The sequence below is a fragment of the Electrona antarctica genome (assembly GCF_951216825.1).
Source record: "Electrona antarctica genome assembly, contig: scaffold_231, whole genome shotgun sequence".
Classification (NCBI taxonomy): domain Eukaryota; kingdom Metazoa; phylum Chordata; class Actinopteri; order Myctophiformes; family Myctophidae; genus Electrona; species Electrona antarctica.
The window spans coordinates 178,160-196,278 of record NW_027637672.1 but is presented as its reverse complement, the minus strand read 5'-3'; the positions used below and the strand labels follow the sequence as shown (position 1 = coordinate 196,278).

General features: G+C 44.6%; 1 long non-coding RNA gene across 1 annotated transcript in view; it reads right to left on the bottom strand.

Annotated features, from left to right (window-relative positions):
* The window catches only part of LOC306918732, a 69,452-nt gene that overhangs the window by 21,789 nt on the left and 29,544 nt on the right, over nt 1–18,119 (bottom strand). Inside the window, exon 2 of the long non-coding RNA XR_013789387.1 lies at nt 13,983–14,023. This is a non-coding gene — a long non-coding RNA (uncharacterized lncRNA). The remainder of the gene's footprint in view (nt 1–13,982; nt 14,024–18,119) is intronic.

Below are 18,119 nucleotides of genomic sequence, written 5' to 3'. Positions count from 1 at the left end.
ACTTCCCACAGTCACACACCAATGGTGGCGAGATTACACGACCGAATCATTGGAGGCAATGTAGGGTTCAGTGTCTTGCCCAAGGACACTTCGACATGTGGACAGGAGGAGGAGCCGGGATTCGAACCGCCGACCCAGGGATCATTGGACGACCTGCTCTACCTCCTGAGCCACAGCCGCCCCAAGAACCTACTACAACATGTAAACAATGGAATACAACCACCCTAAGAACTACTATCTGTACCCAGTAGACCACATGTAAACAATGGAATACAACCACCCTAAGAACTACTATCTGTACCCAGTAGACCACATGTAAACAATGGAATACAACCACCCTAAGAACTACTATCTGTACCCAGTAGACCACATGTAAACAATGGAATACAACCACCCTAAGAACTACTATCTGTACCCAGTAGACCACATGTAAACAATGGAATACAACCACCCTAAGAACTACTATCTGTACCCAGTAGACCACATGTAAACAATGGAATACAACCACCCTAAGAACTACTATCTGTACCAGTAGACCACATGTAAACAATGGAATACAACCACCCTAAGGACTACTATCTGTACCCAGTAGACCACATGTAAAAAATGGAATACAACCACCCTAAGGACTACTATCTGTACCCAGTAGACCACATGTAAACAATGGAATACAACCACCCTAAGGACTACTATCTGTACCCAGTAGACCACATGTAAACAATGGAATACAACCACCCTAAGAACTACTATCTGTACCCAGTAGACCACATGTAAACAATGGAATACAACCACCCTAAGGACTACTATCTGTACCCAGTAGACCACATGTAAACAATGGAATACAACCACCCTAAGAACTACTATCTGTACCAGTAGACCACATGTAAACAATGGAATACAACCACCCTAAGGACTAGACCTACTACACATGTAAACAATGGAATACAACCACCCTAAGAACTACTATCTGTACCCAGTAGACCACATGTAAACAATGGAATACAACCACCCTAATAACTACTATCTGTACCCAGTAGACCACATGTAAACAATGGAATACAACCATCCTAAGAACTACTATCTGTACCAGTAGACCACATGTAAACAATGGAATACAACCACCCTAAGGACTACTATCTGTACCCAGTAGACCACATGTAAACAATGGAATACAACCACCCTAAGGACTACTATCTGTACCCAGTAGACCACATGTAAACAATGGAATACAACCACCCTAAGGACTACTATCTGTACCCAGTAGACCACATGTAAACAATGGAATACAACCACCCTAAGAACTACTATCTGTACCCAGTAGACCACATGTAAACAATGGAATACAACCACCCTAAGGACTACTATCTGTACCCAGTAGACCACATGTAAACAATGGAATACAACCACCCTAAGAACTACTATCTGTACCCAGTAGACCACATGTAAACAATGGAATACAACCACCCTAAGAACTACTATCTGTACCAGTAGACCACATGTAAACAATGGAATACAACCACCCTAAGGACTAGACCTACTACACATGTAAACAATGGAATACAACCACCCTAAGAACTACTATCTGTACCCAGTAGACCACATGTAAACAATGGAATACAACCACCCTAATAACTACTATCTGTACCCAGTAGACCACATGTAAACAATGGAATACAACCACCCTAAGGACTACTATCTGTACCCAGTAGACCACATGTAAACAATGGAATACAACCACCCTAAGGACTACTATCTGTACCCAGTAGACCACATGTAAACAATGGAATACAACCACCCTAAGAACTACTATCTGTACCCAGTAGACCACATGTAAACAATGGAATACAACCACCCTAAGGACTACTATCTGTACCCAGTAGACCACATGTAAACAATGGAATACAACCACCCTAAGGACTACTATCTGTACCCAGTAGACCACATGTAAACAATGGAATACAACCACCCTAAGAACTACTATCTGTACCCAGTAGACCACATGTAAACAATGGAATACAACCACCCTAAGGACTACTATCTGTACCCAGTAGACCACATGTAAACAATGGAATACAACCACCCTAAGAACTACTATCTGTACCCAGTAGACCACATGTAAACAATGGAATACAACCACCCTAAGAACTACTATCTGTACCAGTAGACCACATGTAAACAATGGAATACAACCACCCTAAGGACTAGACCTACTACACATGTAAACAATGGAATACAACCACCCTAAGAACTACTATCTGTACCCAGTAGACCACATGTAAACAATGGAATACAACCACCCTAATAACTACTATCTGTACCCAGTAGACCACATGTAAACAATGGAATACAACCACCCTAAGGACTACTATCTGTACCCAGTAGACCACATGTAAACAATGGAATACAACCACCCTAAGGACTACTATCTGTACCCAGTAGACCACATGTAAACAATGGAATACAACCACCCTAAGAACTACTATCTGTACCCAGTAGACCACATGTAAACAATGGAATACAACCACCCTAAGGACTACTATCTGTACCCAGTAGACCACATGTAAACAATGGAATACAACCACCCTAAGAACTACTATCTGTACCCAGTAGACCACATGTAAACAATGGAATACAACCACCCTAAGAACTACTATCTGTACCCAGTAGACCACATGTAAACAATGGAATACAACCACCCTAAGAACTACTATCTGTACCCAGTAGACCACATGTAAACAATGGAATACAACCACCCTAAGAACTACTATCTGTACCAGTAGACCACATGTAAACAATGGAATACAACCACCCTAAGGACTACTATCTGTACCCAGTAGACCACATGTAAAAAATGGAATACAACCACCCTAAGGACTACTATCTGTACCCAGTAGACCACATGTAAACAATGGAATACAACCACCCTAAGGACTACTATCTGTACCCAGTAGACCACATGTAAACAATGGAATACAACCACCCTAAGAACTACTATCTGTACCAGTAGACCACATGTAAACAATGGAATACAACCACCCTAAGGACTACTATCTGTACCCAGTAGACCACATGTAAACAATGGAATACAACCACCCTAAGAACTACTATCTGTACCCAGTAGACCACATGTAAACAATGGAATACAACCACCCTAAGAACTACTATCTGTACCAGTAGACCACATGTAAACAATGGAATACAACCACCCTAAGGACTAGACCTACTACACATGTAAACAATGGAATACAACCACCCTAAGAACTACTATCTGTACCCAGTAGACCACATGTAAACAATGGAATACAACCACCCTAATAACTACTATCTGTACCCAGTAGACCACATGTAAACAATGGAATACAACCATCCTAAGAACTACTATCTGTACCAGTAGACCACATGTAAACAATGGAATACAACCACCCTAAGGACTACTATCTGTACCCAGTAGACCACATGTAAACAATGGAATACAACCACCCTAAGGACTACTATCTGTACCCAGTAGACCACATGTAAACAATGGAATACAACCACCCTAAGGACTACTATCTGTACCCAGTAGACCACATGTAAACAATGGAATACAACCACCCTAAGAACTACTATCTGTACCCAGTAGACCACATGTAAACAATGGAATACAACCACCCTAAGGACTACTATCTGTACCCAGTAGACCACATGTAAACAATGGAATACAACCACCCTAAGAACTACTATCTGTACCCAGTAGACCACATGTAAACAATGGAATACAACCACCCTAAGAACTACTATCTGTACCAGTAGACCACATGTAAACAATGGAATACAACCACCCTAAGGACTAGACCTACTACACATGTAAACAATGGAATACAACCACCCTAAGAACTACTATCTGTACCCAGTAGACCACATGTAAACAATGGAATACAACCACCCTAATACCTACTATCTGTACCCAGTAGACCACATGTAAACAATGGAATACAACCACCCTAAGGACTACTATCTGTACCCAGTAGACCACATGTAAACAATGGAATACAACCACCCTAAGGACTACTATCTGTACCCAGTAGACCACATGTAAACAATGGAATACAACCACCCTAAGAACTACTATCTGTACCCAGTAGACCACATGTAAACAATGGAATACAACCACCCTAAGGACTACTATCTGTACCCAGTAGACCACATGTAAACAATGGAATACAACCACCCTAAGAACTACTATCTGTACCCAGTAGACCACATGTAAACAATGGAATACAACCACCCTAAGAACTACTATCTGTACCCAGTAGACCACATGTAAACAATGGAATACAACCACCCTAAGAACTACTATCTGTACCCAGTAGACCACATGTAAACAATGGAATACAACCACCCTAAGAACTACTATCTGTACCCAGTAGACCACATGTAAACAATGGAATACAACCACCCTAAGAACTACTATCTGTACCAGTAGACCACATGTAAACAATGGAATACAACCACCCTAAGGACTACTATCTGTACCCAGTAGACCACATGTAAACAATGGAATACAACCACCCTAAGGACTACTATCTGTACCCAGTAGACCACATGTAAACAATGGAATACAACCACCCTAAGGACTACTATCTGTACCCAGTAGACCACATGTAAACAATGGAATACAACCACCCTAAGAACTACTATCTGTACCCAGTAGACCACATGTAAACAATGGAATACAACCACCCTAAGGACTACTATCTGTACCCAGTAGACCACATGTAAACAATGGAATACAACCACCCTAAGAACTACTATCTGTACCCAGTAGACCACATGTAAACAATGGAATACAACCACCCTAAGAACTACTATCTGTACCAGTAGACCACATGTAAACAATGGAATACAACCACCCTAAGGACTAGACCTACTACACATGTAAACAATGGAATACAACCACCCTAAGAACTACTATCTGTACCCAGTAGACCACATGTAAACAATGGAATACAACCACCCTAATAACTACTATCTGTACCCAGTAGACCACATGTAAACAATGGAATACAACCATCCTAAGAACTACTATCTGTACCAGTAGACCACATGTAAACAATGGAATACAACCACCCTAAGGACTACTATCTGTACCCAGTAGACCACATGTAAACAATGGAATACAACCACCCTAAGGACTACTATCTGTACCCAGTAGACCACATGTAAACAATGGAATACAACCACCCTAAGGACTACTATCTGTACCCAGTAGACCACATGTAAACAATGGAATACAACCACCCTAAGAACTACTATCTGTACCCAGTAGACCACATGTAAACAATGGAATACAACCACCCTAAGGACTACTATCTGTACCCAGTAGACCACATGTAAACAATGGAATACAACCACCCTAAGAACTACTATCTGTACCCAGTAGACCACATGTAAACAATGGAATACAACCACCCTAAGAACTACTATCTGTACCAGTAGACCACATGTAAACAATGGAATACAACCACCCTAAGGACTAGACCTACTACACATGTAAACAATGGAATACAACCACCCTAAGAACTACTATCTGTACCCAGTAGACCACATGTAAACAATGGAATACAACCACCCTAATAACTACTATCTGTACCCAGTAGACCACATGTAAACAATGGAATACAACCACCCTAAGGACTACTATCTGTACCCAGTAGACCACATGTAAACAATGGAATACAACCACCCTAAGAACTACTATCTGTACCCAGTAGACCACATGTAAACAATGGAATACAACCACCCTAAGGACTACTATCTGTACCCAGTAGACCACATGTAAACAATGGAATACAACCACCCTAAGAACTACTATCTGTACCCAGTAGACCACATGTAAACAATGGAATACAACCACCCTAAGAACTACTATCTGTACCAGTAGACCACATGTAAACAATGGAATACAACCACCCTAAGGACTAGACCTACTACACATGTAAACAATGGAATACAACCACCCTAAGAACTACTATCTGTACCCAGTAGACCACATGTAAACAATGGAATACAACCACCCTAATAACTACTATCTGTACCCAGTAGACCACATGTAAACAATGGAATACCACCATCCTAAGAACTACTATCTGTACCAGTAGACCACATGTAAACAATGGAATACAACCACCCTAAGGACTACTATCTGTACCCAGTAGACCACATGTACACAATGGAATACAACCACCCTAAGAACTACTATATGTACCCAGTAGACCACATGTAAACAATGGAATACAACCACCCTAAGGACTACTATCTGTACCCAGTAGACCACATGTAAACAATGGAATACAACCACCCTAAGAACTACTATCTGTACCCAGTAGACCTACATGGAAACAATGGAATACAACCACCCTAAGGACTACTATCTGTACCCAGTAGACCTACATGTAAACAATGGAATACAACCACCCTAAGAACTACTATCTGTACCCAGTAGACCACATGTAAACAATGGAATACAACCACCCTAAGAACTACTATCTGTACCAGTAGACCACATATAAACAATGGAATACAACCACCCTAAGAACTACTATATGTACCCAGTAGACCACATGTAAACAATGGAATACAACCACCCTAAGGACTACTATCTGTACCCAGTAGACCTACATGTAAACAATGGAATACAACCACCCTATGGACTACTATCTGTACCCAGTAGACCACATGTAAACAATGGAATACAACCACCCTAAGGACTACTATCTGTACCAGTAGACCACATGTAAACAATGGAATACAACCACCCTAAGAACTACTATCTGTACCCAGTAGACCACATGTAAACAATGGAATACAACCACCCTAAGGACTACTATCTGTACCAAGTAGACTTACATGTAAACAATGGAATACAACCACCCTAAGGACTACTATCTGTACCCAGTAGACCACATGTAAACAATGGAATACAACCACCCTAAGGACTACTATCTGTACCAAGTAGACCACATGTAAACAATGGAATACAACCACCATAAGGACTACTATCTGTACCCAGTAGACCACATGTAAACAATGGAATACAACCACCCTAAGAACTACTATATGTACCCAGTAGACCACATGTAAACAATGGAATACAACCACCCTAAGGACTACCATCTGTACCCAGTAGACCACATGTAAACAATGGAATACAACCACCCTAAGAACTACTATCTGTACCAGTAGACCACATGTAAACAATGGAATACAACCACCCTAAGAACTACTATCTGTACCCAGTAGACCTACATGTAAACAATGGAATACAACCACCCTAAGGACTACTATCTGTACCCAGTAGACCTACATGTAAACAATGGAATACAACCACCCTAAGAACTACTATCTGTACCCAGTAGACCACATGTAAACAATGGAATACAACCACCCTAAGGACTACTATCTGTACCCAGTAGACCACATGTAAACAATGGAATACAACCACCCTAAGAACTAGACCTACTACACATGTAAACAATGGAATACAACCACCCTAAGGACTACTATCTGTACCCAGTAGAACTGCATCTAAACAATGGAATACAACCACCCTAAGAACTACTATCTGTACCCAGTAGACCTACTGTATGTAAACAATGGAATACAACCACCCTAAGGACTACTATCTGTACCCAGTAGACCTACTGTATGTAAACAATGGAATACAACCACCCTAAGGACTACTATCTGTACCCAGTAGACCACATGTAAACAATGGAATACAACCACCCTACGGACTACTATCTGTACCCAGTAGACCACATGTAAACAATGGAATACAACCACCCTAAGGACTACTATCTGTACCCAGTAGACCACATGTAAACAATGGAATACAACCACCCTAAGAACTACTATATGTACCCAGTAGACCACATGTAAACAATGGAATACAACCACCCTAAGGACTACTATCTGTACCCAGTAGACCACATGTAAACAATGGAATACAACCACCCTAAGAACTACTATCTGTACCAGTAGACCACATGTAAACAATGGAATACAACCACCCTAAGAACTACTATCTGTACCCAGTAGACCACATGTAAACAATGGAATACAACCACCCTAAGGACTACTATCTGTACCCAGTAGACCACATGTAAACAATGGAATACAACCACCCTAAGAACTACTATCTGTACCCAGTAGACCTACATGTAAACAATGGAATACAACCACCCTAAGAACTACTATCTGTACCCAGTAGACCTACATGTAAACAATGGAATACAACCACCCTAAGGACTACTATCTGTACCCAGTAGACCTACATGTAAACAATGGAATACAACCACCCTAAGAACTACTATCTGTACCCAGTAGACCACATGTAAACAATGGAATACAACCACCCTAAGGACTACTATCTGTACCCAGTAGACCACATGTAAACAATGGAATACAACCACCCTAAGAACTACTATCTGTACCCAGTAGACCACATGTAAACAATGGAATACAACCACCCTAAGAACTAGACCTACTACACATGTAAACAATGGAATACAACCACCCTAAGGACTACTATCTGTACCCAGTAGAACTGCATCTAAACAATGGAATACAACCACCCTAAGAACTACTATCTGTACCCAGTAGACCTACTGTATGTAAACAATGGAATACAACCACCCTAAGGACTACTATCTGTACCCAGTAGACCTACTGTATGTAAACAATGGAATACAACCACCCTAAGGACTACTATCTGTACCCAGTAGACCACATGTAAACAATGGAATACAACCACCCTAAGAACTACTATCTGTACCCAGTAGACCACATGTAAACAATGGAATACAACCACCCTAAGAACTACTATCTGTACCCAGTAGACCACATGTAAACAATGGAATACAACCACCCTAAGAACTACTATATGTACCCAGTAGACCACATGTAAACAATGGAATACAACCACCCTAAGGACTACTATCTGTACCCAGTAGACCACATGTAAACAATGGAATACAACCACCCTAAGAACTACTATCTGTACCAGTAGACCACATGTAAACAATGGAATACAACCACCCTAAGAACTACTATCTGTACCCAGTAGACCTACATGTAAACAATGGAATACAACCACCCTAAGGACTACTATCTGTACCCAGTAGACCTACATGTAAACAATGTAATACAACCACCCTAAGAACTACTATCTGTACCCAGTAGACCACATGTAAACAATGGAATACAACCACCCTAAGGACTACTATCTGTACCCAGTAGACCACATGTAAACAATGGAATACAACCACCCTAAGAACTAGACCTACTACACATGTAAACAATGGAATACAACCACCCTAAGGACTACTATCTGTACCCAGTAGAACTACATCTAAACAATGGAATACAACCACCCTAAGAACTACTATCTGTACCCAGTAGACCTACTGTATGTAAACAATGGAATACAACCACCCTAAGGACTACTATCTGTACCCAGTAGACCTACTGTATGTAAACAATGGAATACAACCACCCTAAGGACTACTATCTGTACCCAGTAGACCACATGTAAACAATGGAATACAACCACCCTAAGATCTACTATCTGTACCAGTAGACAACATGTAAACAATGGAATACAACCACCCTAAGGACTACTATCTGTACCCAGTAGACCACATGTAAACAATGGAATACAACCACCCTAAGAACTACTATCTGTACCCAGTAGACCACATGTAAACAATGGAATACAACCACCCTAAGAACTAGACCTACTACACATGTAAACAATGTAATACAACCACCCTAATGACTACTATCTGTACCAAGTAGACCACATGGAAACAATGGAATACAACCACCCTAAGGACTACTATCTGTACCTGGTTTTCTGTATACTATTTAAATAGTCCTGAGACATGAATGAGGTTTTCTGTTTACTATTTAACCCATTTTTACCTGAGATCAGATTCTATAAATGTCTTCTAAATCCTGACAGTTTTCTGAAAAAGCTATGTTTCTATGTCAGTCGTTCTTCGCAGACCAGAGCTTGTAGATCTGCTATTTTTGAATAGCTAAAGCATAACATAATGCTAACACCAAAAGGGGTTCCCGCCCAGAATGGGTTAAATAGTCCAGAGACATGAATGAGGTTTTCTGTTTACTATTTAAATAGTCCTGAGACATGAATGAGGTTTTCTGTTTACTATTTAAATAGTCCTGAGACATGAATGAGGTTTTCTGTTTACTATTTAAATAGTCCAGAGACATGAATGAGGTTTTCTGTATACTATTTAAATAGTCCAGAGACATGAATGAGGTTTTCTGTTTACTATTTAAATTGTCCTGAGACATGAATGAGGTTTTCTGTTTACTATTTAAATAGTCCAGAGACATGAATGAGGTTTTCTGTTTACTATTTAAATAGTCCAGAGACATGAATGAGGTTTTCTGTATACTATTTAAATAGTCCAGAGACATGAATGAGGTTTTCTGTTTACTATTTAAATTGTCCTGAGACATGAATGAGGTTTTCTGTTTACTATTTAAATAGTCCAGAGACATGAATGAGGTTTTCTGTATACTATTTAAATAGTCCAGAGACATGAATGAGGTTTTCTGTTTACTATTTAAATTGTCCTGAGACATGAATGAGGTTTTCTGTTTACTATTTAAATAGTCCAGAGACATGAATGAGGTTTTCTGTTTACTATTTAAATAGTCCAGAGACATGAATGAGGTTTTCTGTATACCATTTAAATAGTCCAGAGACATGAATGAGGTTTTCTGTTTACTATTTAAATAGTCCAGAGACATGAATGAGGTTTTCTGTTTACTATTTAAATAGTCCTGAGACTTGAATGCTGCCGTTTGTCCCAAAGTGACTGCAAAAACATTGCTGTTATTTGTTTCAATAAAGCTTTATACCCCAGGAAAAAGCCCTGGATGAAGTCTACACAAGAATGCTACGAATGGCACTAGGTGTCACATGGACGGACCAATCAGAATGGCACTAGGTGTCACATGGACGGACCAATCAGAATGGCACTAGGTGTCACATGGACGGACCGCATCAGAAATGTGGACCTCTATGGGGACCTATACCACGGGTCACGGACAAAGTCAGAGAGAGAAGGATGAGGCTGGCAGGGCACTGCGTCAGGCACCCAGAACTAGAGGCTGGCAGGGCACTGCGTCAGGCACCCAGAACTAGAGACTGGCAGGGCACTGCGTCAGGCACCCAGAACTAGAGACTGGCAGGGCACTGCGTCAGGCACCCAGAACTAGAGACTGGCAGGGCACTGCGTCAGGCACCCAGAACTAGAGGCTGGCAGGGCACTGCATCAGGCACCCAGAACTAGAGGCTGGCAGGGCACTGCGTCAGGCACCCAGAACTAGAGGCTGGCAGGGCACTGCGCCAGGCACCCAGAACTAGAGGCTGGCAGGGCACTGCGTCAGGCACCCAGAACTAGAGGCTGGCAGGGCACTGCGCCAGGCACCCAGAACTAGAGACTGGCAGGGCACTGCGTCAGGCACCCAGAACTAGAGGCTGGCAGGGCACTGCGTCAGGCACCCAGAACTAGAGGCTGGCAGGGCACTGCGTCAGGCACCCAGAACTAGAGGCTGGCAGGGCACTGCGTCAGGCACCCAGAACTAGAGGCTGGCAGGGCACTGCGTCAGGCACCCAGAACTAGAGACTGGCAGGGCACTGCGTCAGGCACCCAGAACTAGAGGCTGGCAGGGCACTGCGCCAGGCACCCAGAACTAGAGACTGGCAGGGCACTGCGTCAGGCACCCAGAACTAGAGGCTGGCAGGGCACTGCGTCAGGCACCCAGAACTAGAGGCTGGCAGGGCACTGCGTCAGGCACCCAGAACTAGAGGCTGGCAGGGCACTGCGTCAGGCACCCAGAACTAGAGGCTGGCAGGGCACTGCGTCAGGCACCCAGAACTAGAGGCTGGCAGGGCACTGCGTCAGGCACCCAGAACTAGAGACTGGCAGGGCACTGCGTCAGGCACCCAGAACTAGAGGCTGGCAGGGCACTGCGTCAGGCACCCAGAACTAGAGGCTGGCAGGGCACTGCGTCAGGCACCCAGAACTAGAGGCTGGCAGGGCACTGCGTCAGGCACCCAGAACTAGAGGCAAGTACATTGACCCTATGGGAGGGTCAACCACAGGGCAAAGCCAGGAGGGGAAAGAAGCGTACCACCTAATGTAGACGTGCTGCGGCGCGACAGCTTGGCTGACAACACTGCAGAGCTCAATAACCTGATGTTGGAGAGGAGAGTGTGGAGGGCAACTAGAACCTGATGTTGGAGAGGAGAGTGTGAAGGGCAACTAGAACCTGATGTTGGAGAGGAGAGTGTGGAGGGCAGCGATCCAGGAATCCCGAGTTGGTGTTGGCTAGACCTCACTCTGCAGTAACTAGTTGGTGTTGGCTAGACCTCACTCTGTAGTAACTAGTTGGTGTTGGCTAGACCTCACTCTGTAGTAACTAGTTGGTGTTGGCTAGACCTCACTCTGTAGTAACTAGTTGGTGTTGGCTAGACCTCACTCTGTAGTAACTAGTTGGTGTTGGCTAGACCTCACTCTGTAGTAACTAGTTGGTGTTGGCTAGACCTCACTCTGTAGTAACTAGTTGGTGTTGGCTAGACCTCACTCTGTAGTAACTAGTTGGTGTTGGCTAGACCTCACTCTGTAGTAACTAGTTGGTGTTGGCTAGACCTCACTCTGTAGTAACTAGTTGGTGTTGGCTAGACCTCACTCTGTAGTAACTAGTTGGTGTTGGCTAGACCTCACTCTCGCAGCAAGTAGTATACCCCAACAGTAGAACATGTACGGTAGGCCTATACAGCAACACAATGTGACAAAATGCTGTACCTCCAACTGTATATACTTTCAGGAAGGAAGTGAGCCCAGTGTCCATGACATCAGAGACACTCATGGGCTCACTGCTAAAATCTAAAATATCTAAAACCACATATTACACACACACAAAGACCCCCAGGAAAGTGTTCTAAATCTTCTAAACGTCATTAACATGTATTTCTTTGCAAAAAGGGTCCCCACCCATTTTGGGCGGGAACCCCTTTCGGTGTTAGCATTATGTTATGCTTTAGCTATTGAAAAACAGCAGATCTACAAGCTCATAGCACGCCACCGAGTGGCGCGCTACGAGCTTGTAGGTCTGCTATTTTTGAAAAATCGAAGAACGACTGACATAGAAACATAGCTTTTTCAGAAAACTTTTCAGGATTTAGAAGACATTTATAGAATCTGATCTCAGGTCAAAATGGGTTAAGGCTGTAACAGTGACGTCCTGATTATTTTAGGCGTGTCACTGTGGTCGATGTTCAACAAATAAGATAGTAGAAAAGATAGTCAGTAGAAAGATTAGCAGATCTTCAAGATGTGGTGTTGGTTGGACGACAAACTACTGTCTACTTCAAACAGGACAAGATGTGGTGTTGGTTGGACGACAGACTAGTGTCTGCTTCAAACAGGACAAGATGTGGTGTTGGTTGGACGACAGACTAGTGTCTGCTTCAAACAGGACAAGATGTGGTGTTGGTTGGACGACAGACTAGTGTCTGCTTCAAACAGGACAAGATGTGGTGTTGGTTGGACGACAGACTAGTGTCTGCTTCAAACAGGACAAGATGTGGTGTTGGTTGGACGACAGACTAGTGTCTGCTTCAAACAGGACAAGATGTGGTGTTGGTTGGACGACAGACTAGTGTCTGCTTCAAACAGGACAAGATGTGGTGTTGGTTGGACGACAGACTAGTGTCTGCTTCAAACAGGACAAGATGTGGTGTTGGTTGGACGACAAACTACTGCCTGCTTCAAACAGGACTGGAGCGGTTTAAGTGTTGCTGCTGCTTCAACTGCGCCAGTGTGTACGCATAATCAGTGCCTCTGTACGTGTACGTGCGTGCGTGCGTGCGTGCGTGCGTGCGTGCGTGGCATGGTAATTACCTCGAGAGCAGACATTTATGCAGATCAGAGCCGTCTTGTCGCTGTGGAGAGGATCAACAACAGAGAGTTAGAGTTTAGAGTCACAAATTACTTCGTACTGTACGTCCAAAACAACACTTACTGTACATGTCACTATGTCAGTTCACACACTACTGTACATGTCACTATGTCAGTTCACACACTACTGTACATGTCACTATGTCAGTTCACACACTACTGTACATGTCACTATGTCAGTTCACACACTACTGTACATGTCACTATGTCAGTTCACACACTACTGTACATGTCACTATGTCAGTTCACACACTACTGTACATGTCACTATGTCAGTTCACACACTACTGTACATGTCACTATGTCAGTGCACACACTACTGTACATGTCACTATGTCAGTTCACACACTACTGTACATGTCACTATGTCAGTTCACACACTACTGTACATGTCACTATGTCAGTTCACACACACACTACTGTACATGTCACTATGTCAGTTCAAACAACACTTACTGTACATGTCACTATGTCAGTGCACACACTACTGTACATGTCACTATGTCAGTTCTCACACTACTGTACATGTCACTATGTCAGTTCACACACTACTGTACATGTCACTATGTCAGTTCACACACTTACTGCACATGTCAGTTCACAGAAAGCTGTTGAAATTGATCTGCAGTTATGAATTTAACTCATATCTTTGCTTCTGGTGGGTCCCTGCATGGAACTACATAATTATTTTCTGATGGGGGTCGGCGGCCAATTACATCTGATTCAGCAGCATGTGACCCACATTACACAGCCGTCTAGTATCTCTCTGACGCACTGCTTCACATCCTATGGCTGTGATAGGAACTATCTGAGCTGATAAGGTGCTCATAACAAGAGTTGTGACAACACTCGAGGACTAGGCTGATAAGGTCCTCTCATAACAACAACAACGCTATCAGACCATAAGGTCCTCTCATAACAACAACGCTATCAGACCATAAGGTCCTCTCATAACAACAACGCTATCAGACCATAAGGTCCTCTCATAACAACAACGCTATCAGACCATAAGGTCCTCTCATAACAACAACACTATCAGACCATAAGGTCCTCTCATAACAACAACACTATCAGACCATAAGGTCCTCTCATAACAACAACACTATCAGACCATAAGGTCCTCTCATAACAACAACACTATCAGACCATAAGGTCCTCTCATAACAACAACGCTATCAGACCATAAGGTCCTCTCATAACAACAACCCTATCAGACCATAAGGTCCTCTCATAACAACAACACTATCAGACCATAAGGTCCTCTCATAACAACAACACTATCAGACCATAAGGTCCTCTCATAACAACAACGCTATCAGACCATAAGGTCCTCTCATAACAACAACCCTATCAGACCATAAGGTCCTCTCATAACAACAACACTATCAGACCATAAGGTCCTCGTATCATATCTTATCATAACAACACAACCACTGAAACACGTCACGTCACAATCACACAACGATCCTCCCGCTGCATGGCAGTTAACCCACACGTCAGTTATTAAGGCAGAATCTACAATTTAGATTAGATCGTCCACAAGGCTAAATCGTTTTGCTCGGGTCAATGCATAGACTGTGCATTAAAGACAAAGACCTTTCAGTGCAACATTTCCAATATATATCCAACCCTGGCTATCACGGGAGGTACAGGGTGCTTCATCCCAACCCTGGCTATCATGGGAGATACAGGGTGCTTCATCCCAACCCTGGCTAGTGGCTATCACGGGAGATACAGGGTGCTTCATGGGCTACGGACAATATATATCCCAACCCTGGCTATCACGGGAGGTACAGGGTGCTTCATCCCAACCCTGGCTATCACGGGAGGTACAGGGTGCTTCATCCCAACCCTGGCTATCATGGGAGATACAGGGTGCTTCATGGGCTACGGACAATATATATCCCAACCCTGGCTATCACGGGAGATACAGGGTGCTTCATCCCAACCCTGGCTATCACGGGAGGTACAGGGTGCTTCATCCCAACCCTGGCTATCACGGGAGATACAGGGTGCTTCATCCCAACCCTGGCTATCACGGGAGATACAGGGTGCTTCATCCCAACCCTGGCTATCACGGGAGATACAGGGTGCTTCATCCCAACCCTGGCTATCACGGGAGATACAGGGTGCTTCATCCCAACCCTGGCTATCACGGGAGATACAGGGTGCTTCATCCCAACCCTGGCTATCACGGGAGATACAGGGTGCTTCATCCCAACCCTGGCTATCACGGGAGATACAGGGTGCTTCATCCCAACCCTGGCTATCACGGGAGATACAGGGTGCTTCATCCCAACCCTGGCTATCACGGGAGGTACAGGGTGCTTCATCCCAACCCTGGCTATCACGGGAGATACAGGGTGCTTCATCCCAACCCTGGCTATCACGGGAGATACAGGGTGCTTCATCCCAACCCTGGCTATCACGGGAGATACAGGGTGCTTCATCCCAACCCTGGCTATCACGGGAGGTACAGGGTGCTTCATCCCAACCCTGGCTATCACGGGAGATACAGGGTGCTTCATCCCAACCCTGGCTAGTGGCTATCACGGGAGATACAGGGTGCTTCATCCCAACCCTGGCTAGTGGCTATCACGGGAGATACAGGGTGCTTCATGGGCTACGGACAATATATATCCCAACCCTGGCTATCACGGGAGGTACAGGGTGCTTCATCCCAACCCTGGCTATCACGGGAGGTACAGGGTGCTTCATCCCAACCCTGGCTATCATGGGAGATACAGGGTGCTTCATGGGCTACGGACAATATATATCCCAACCCTGGCTATCACGGGAGATACAGGGTGCTTCATCCCAACCCTGGCTATCACGGGAGGTACAGGGTGCTTCATCCCAACCCTGGCTATCACGGGAGATACAGGGTGCTTCATCCCAACCCTGGCTATCACGGGAGATACAGGGTGCTTCATCCCAACCCTGGCTATCACGGGAGATACAGGGTGCTTCATCCCAACCCTGGCTATCACGGGAGATACAGGGTGCTTCATCCCAACCCTGGCTATCACGGGAGATACAGGGTGCTTCATCCCAACCCTGGCTATCACGGGAGATACAGGGTGCTTCATCCCAACCCTGGCTATCACGGGAGATACAGGGTGCTTCATCCCAACCCTGGCTATCACGGGAGATACAGGGTGCTTCATCCCAACCCTGGCTATCACGGGAGGTACAGGGTGCTTCATCCCAACCCTGGCTATCACGGGAGATACAGGGTGCTTCATCCCAACCCTGGCTATCACGGGAGATACAGGGTGCTTCATCCCAACCCTGGCTATCACGGGAGATACAGGGTGCTTCATCCCAACCCTGGCTATCACGGGAGGTACAGGGTGCTTCATCCCAACCCTGGCTATCACGGGAGATACAGGGTGCTTCATCCCAACCCTGGCTAGTGGCTATCACGGGAGATACAGGGTGCTTCATCCCAACCCTGGCTATCACGGGAGATACAGGGTGCTTCATCCCAACCCTGGCTATCACGGGAGATACAGGGTGCTTCATCCCAACCCTGGCTATCACGGGAGATACAGGGTGCTTCATCCCAACCCTGGCTAGTGGCTATCACGGGAGATACAGGGTGCTTCATCCCAACCCTGGCTATCACGGGAGATACAGGGTGCTTCATCCCAACCCTGGCTATCACGGGAGGTACAGGGTGCTTCATCCCAACCCTGGCTATCACGGGAGATACAGGGTGCTTCATCCCAACCCTGGCTATCACGGGAGGTACAGGGTGCTTCATCCCAACCCTGGCTATCACGGGAGGTACAGGGTGCTTCATCCCAACCCTGGCTATCACGGGAGGTACAGAGTGCTTCATCCCAACCCTGGCTAGTGGCTATCACGGGAGGTACAGGGTGCTTCATCCCAACCCTGGCTATCACGGGAGGTACAGGGTGCTTCATCCCAACCCTGGCTATCACGGGAGGTACAGGGTGCTTCATCCCAACCCTGGCTATCATGGGAGGTACAGGGTGCTTCATCCCAACCCTGGCTATCACGGGAGGTACAGGGTGCTTCATCCCAACCCTGGCTAGTGGCTATCACGGGAGATAC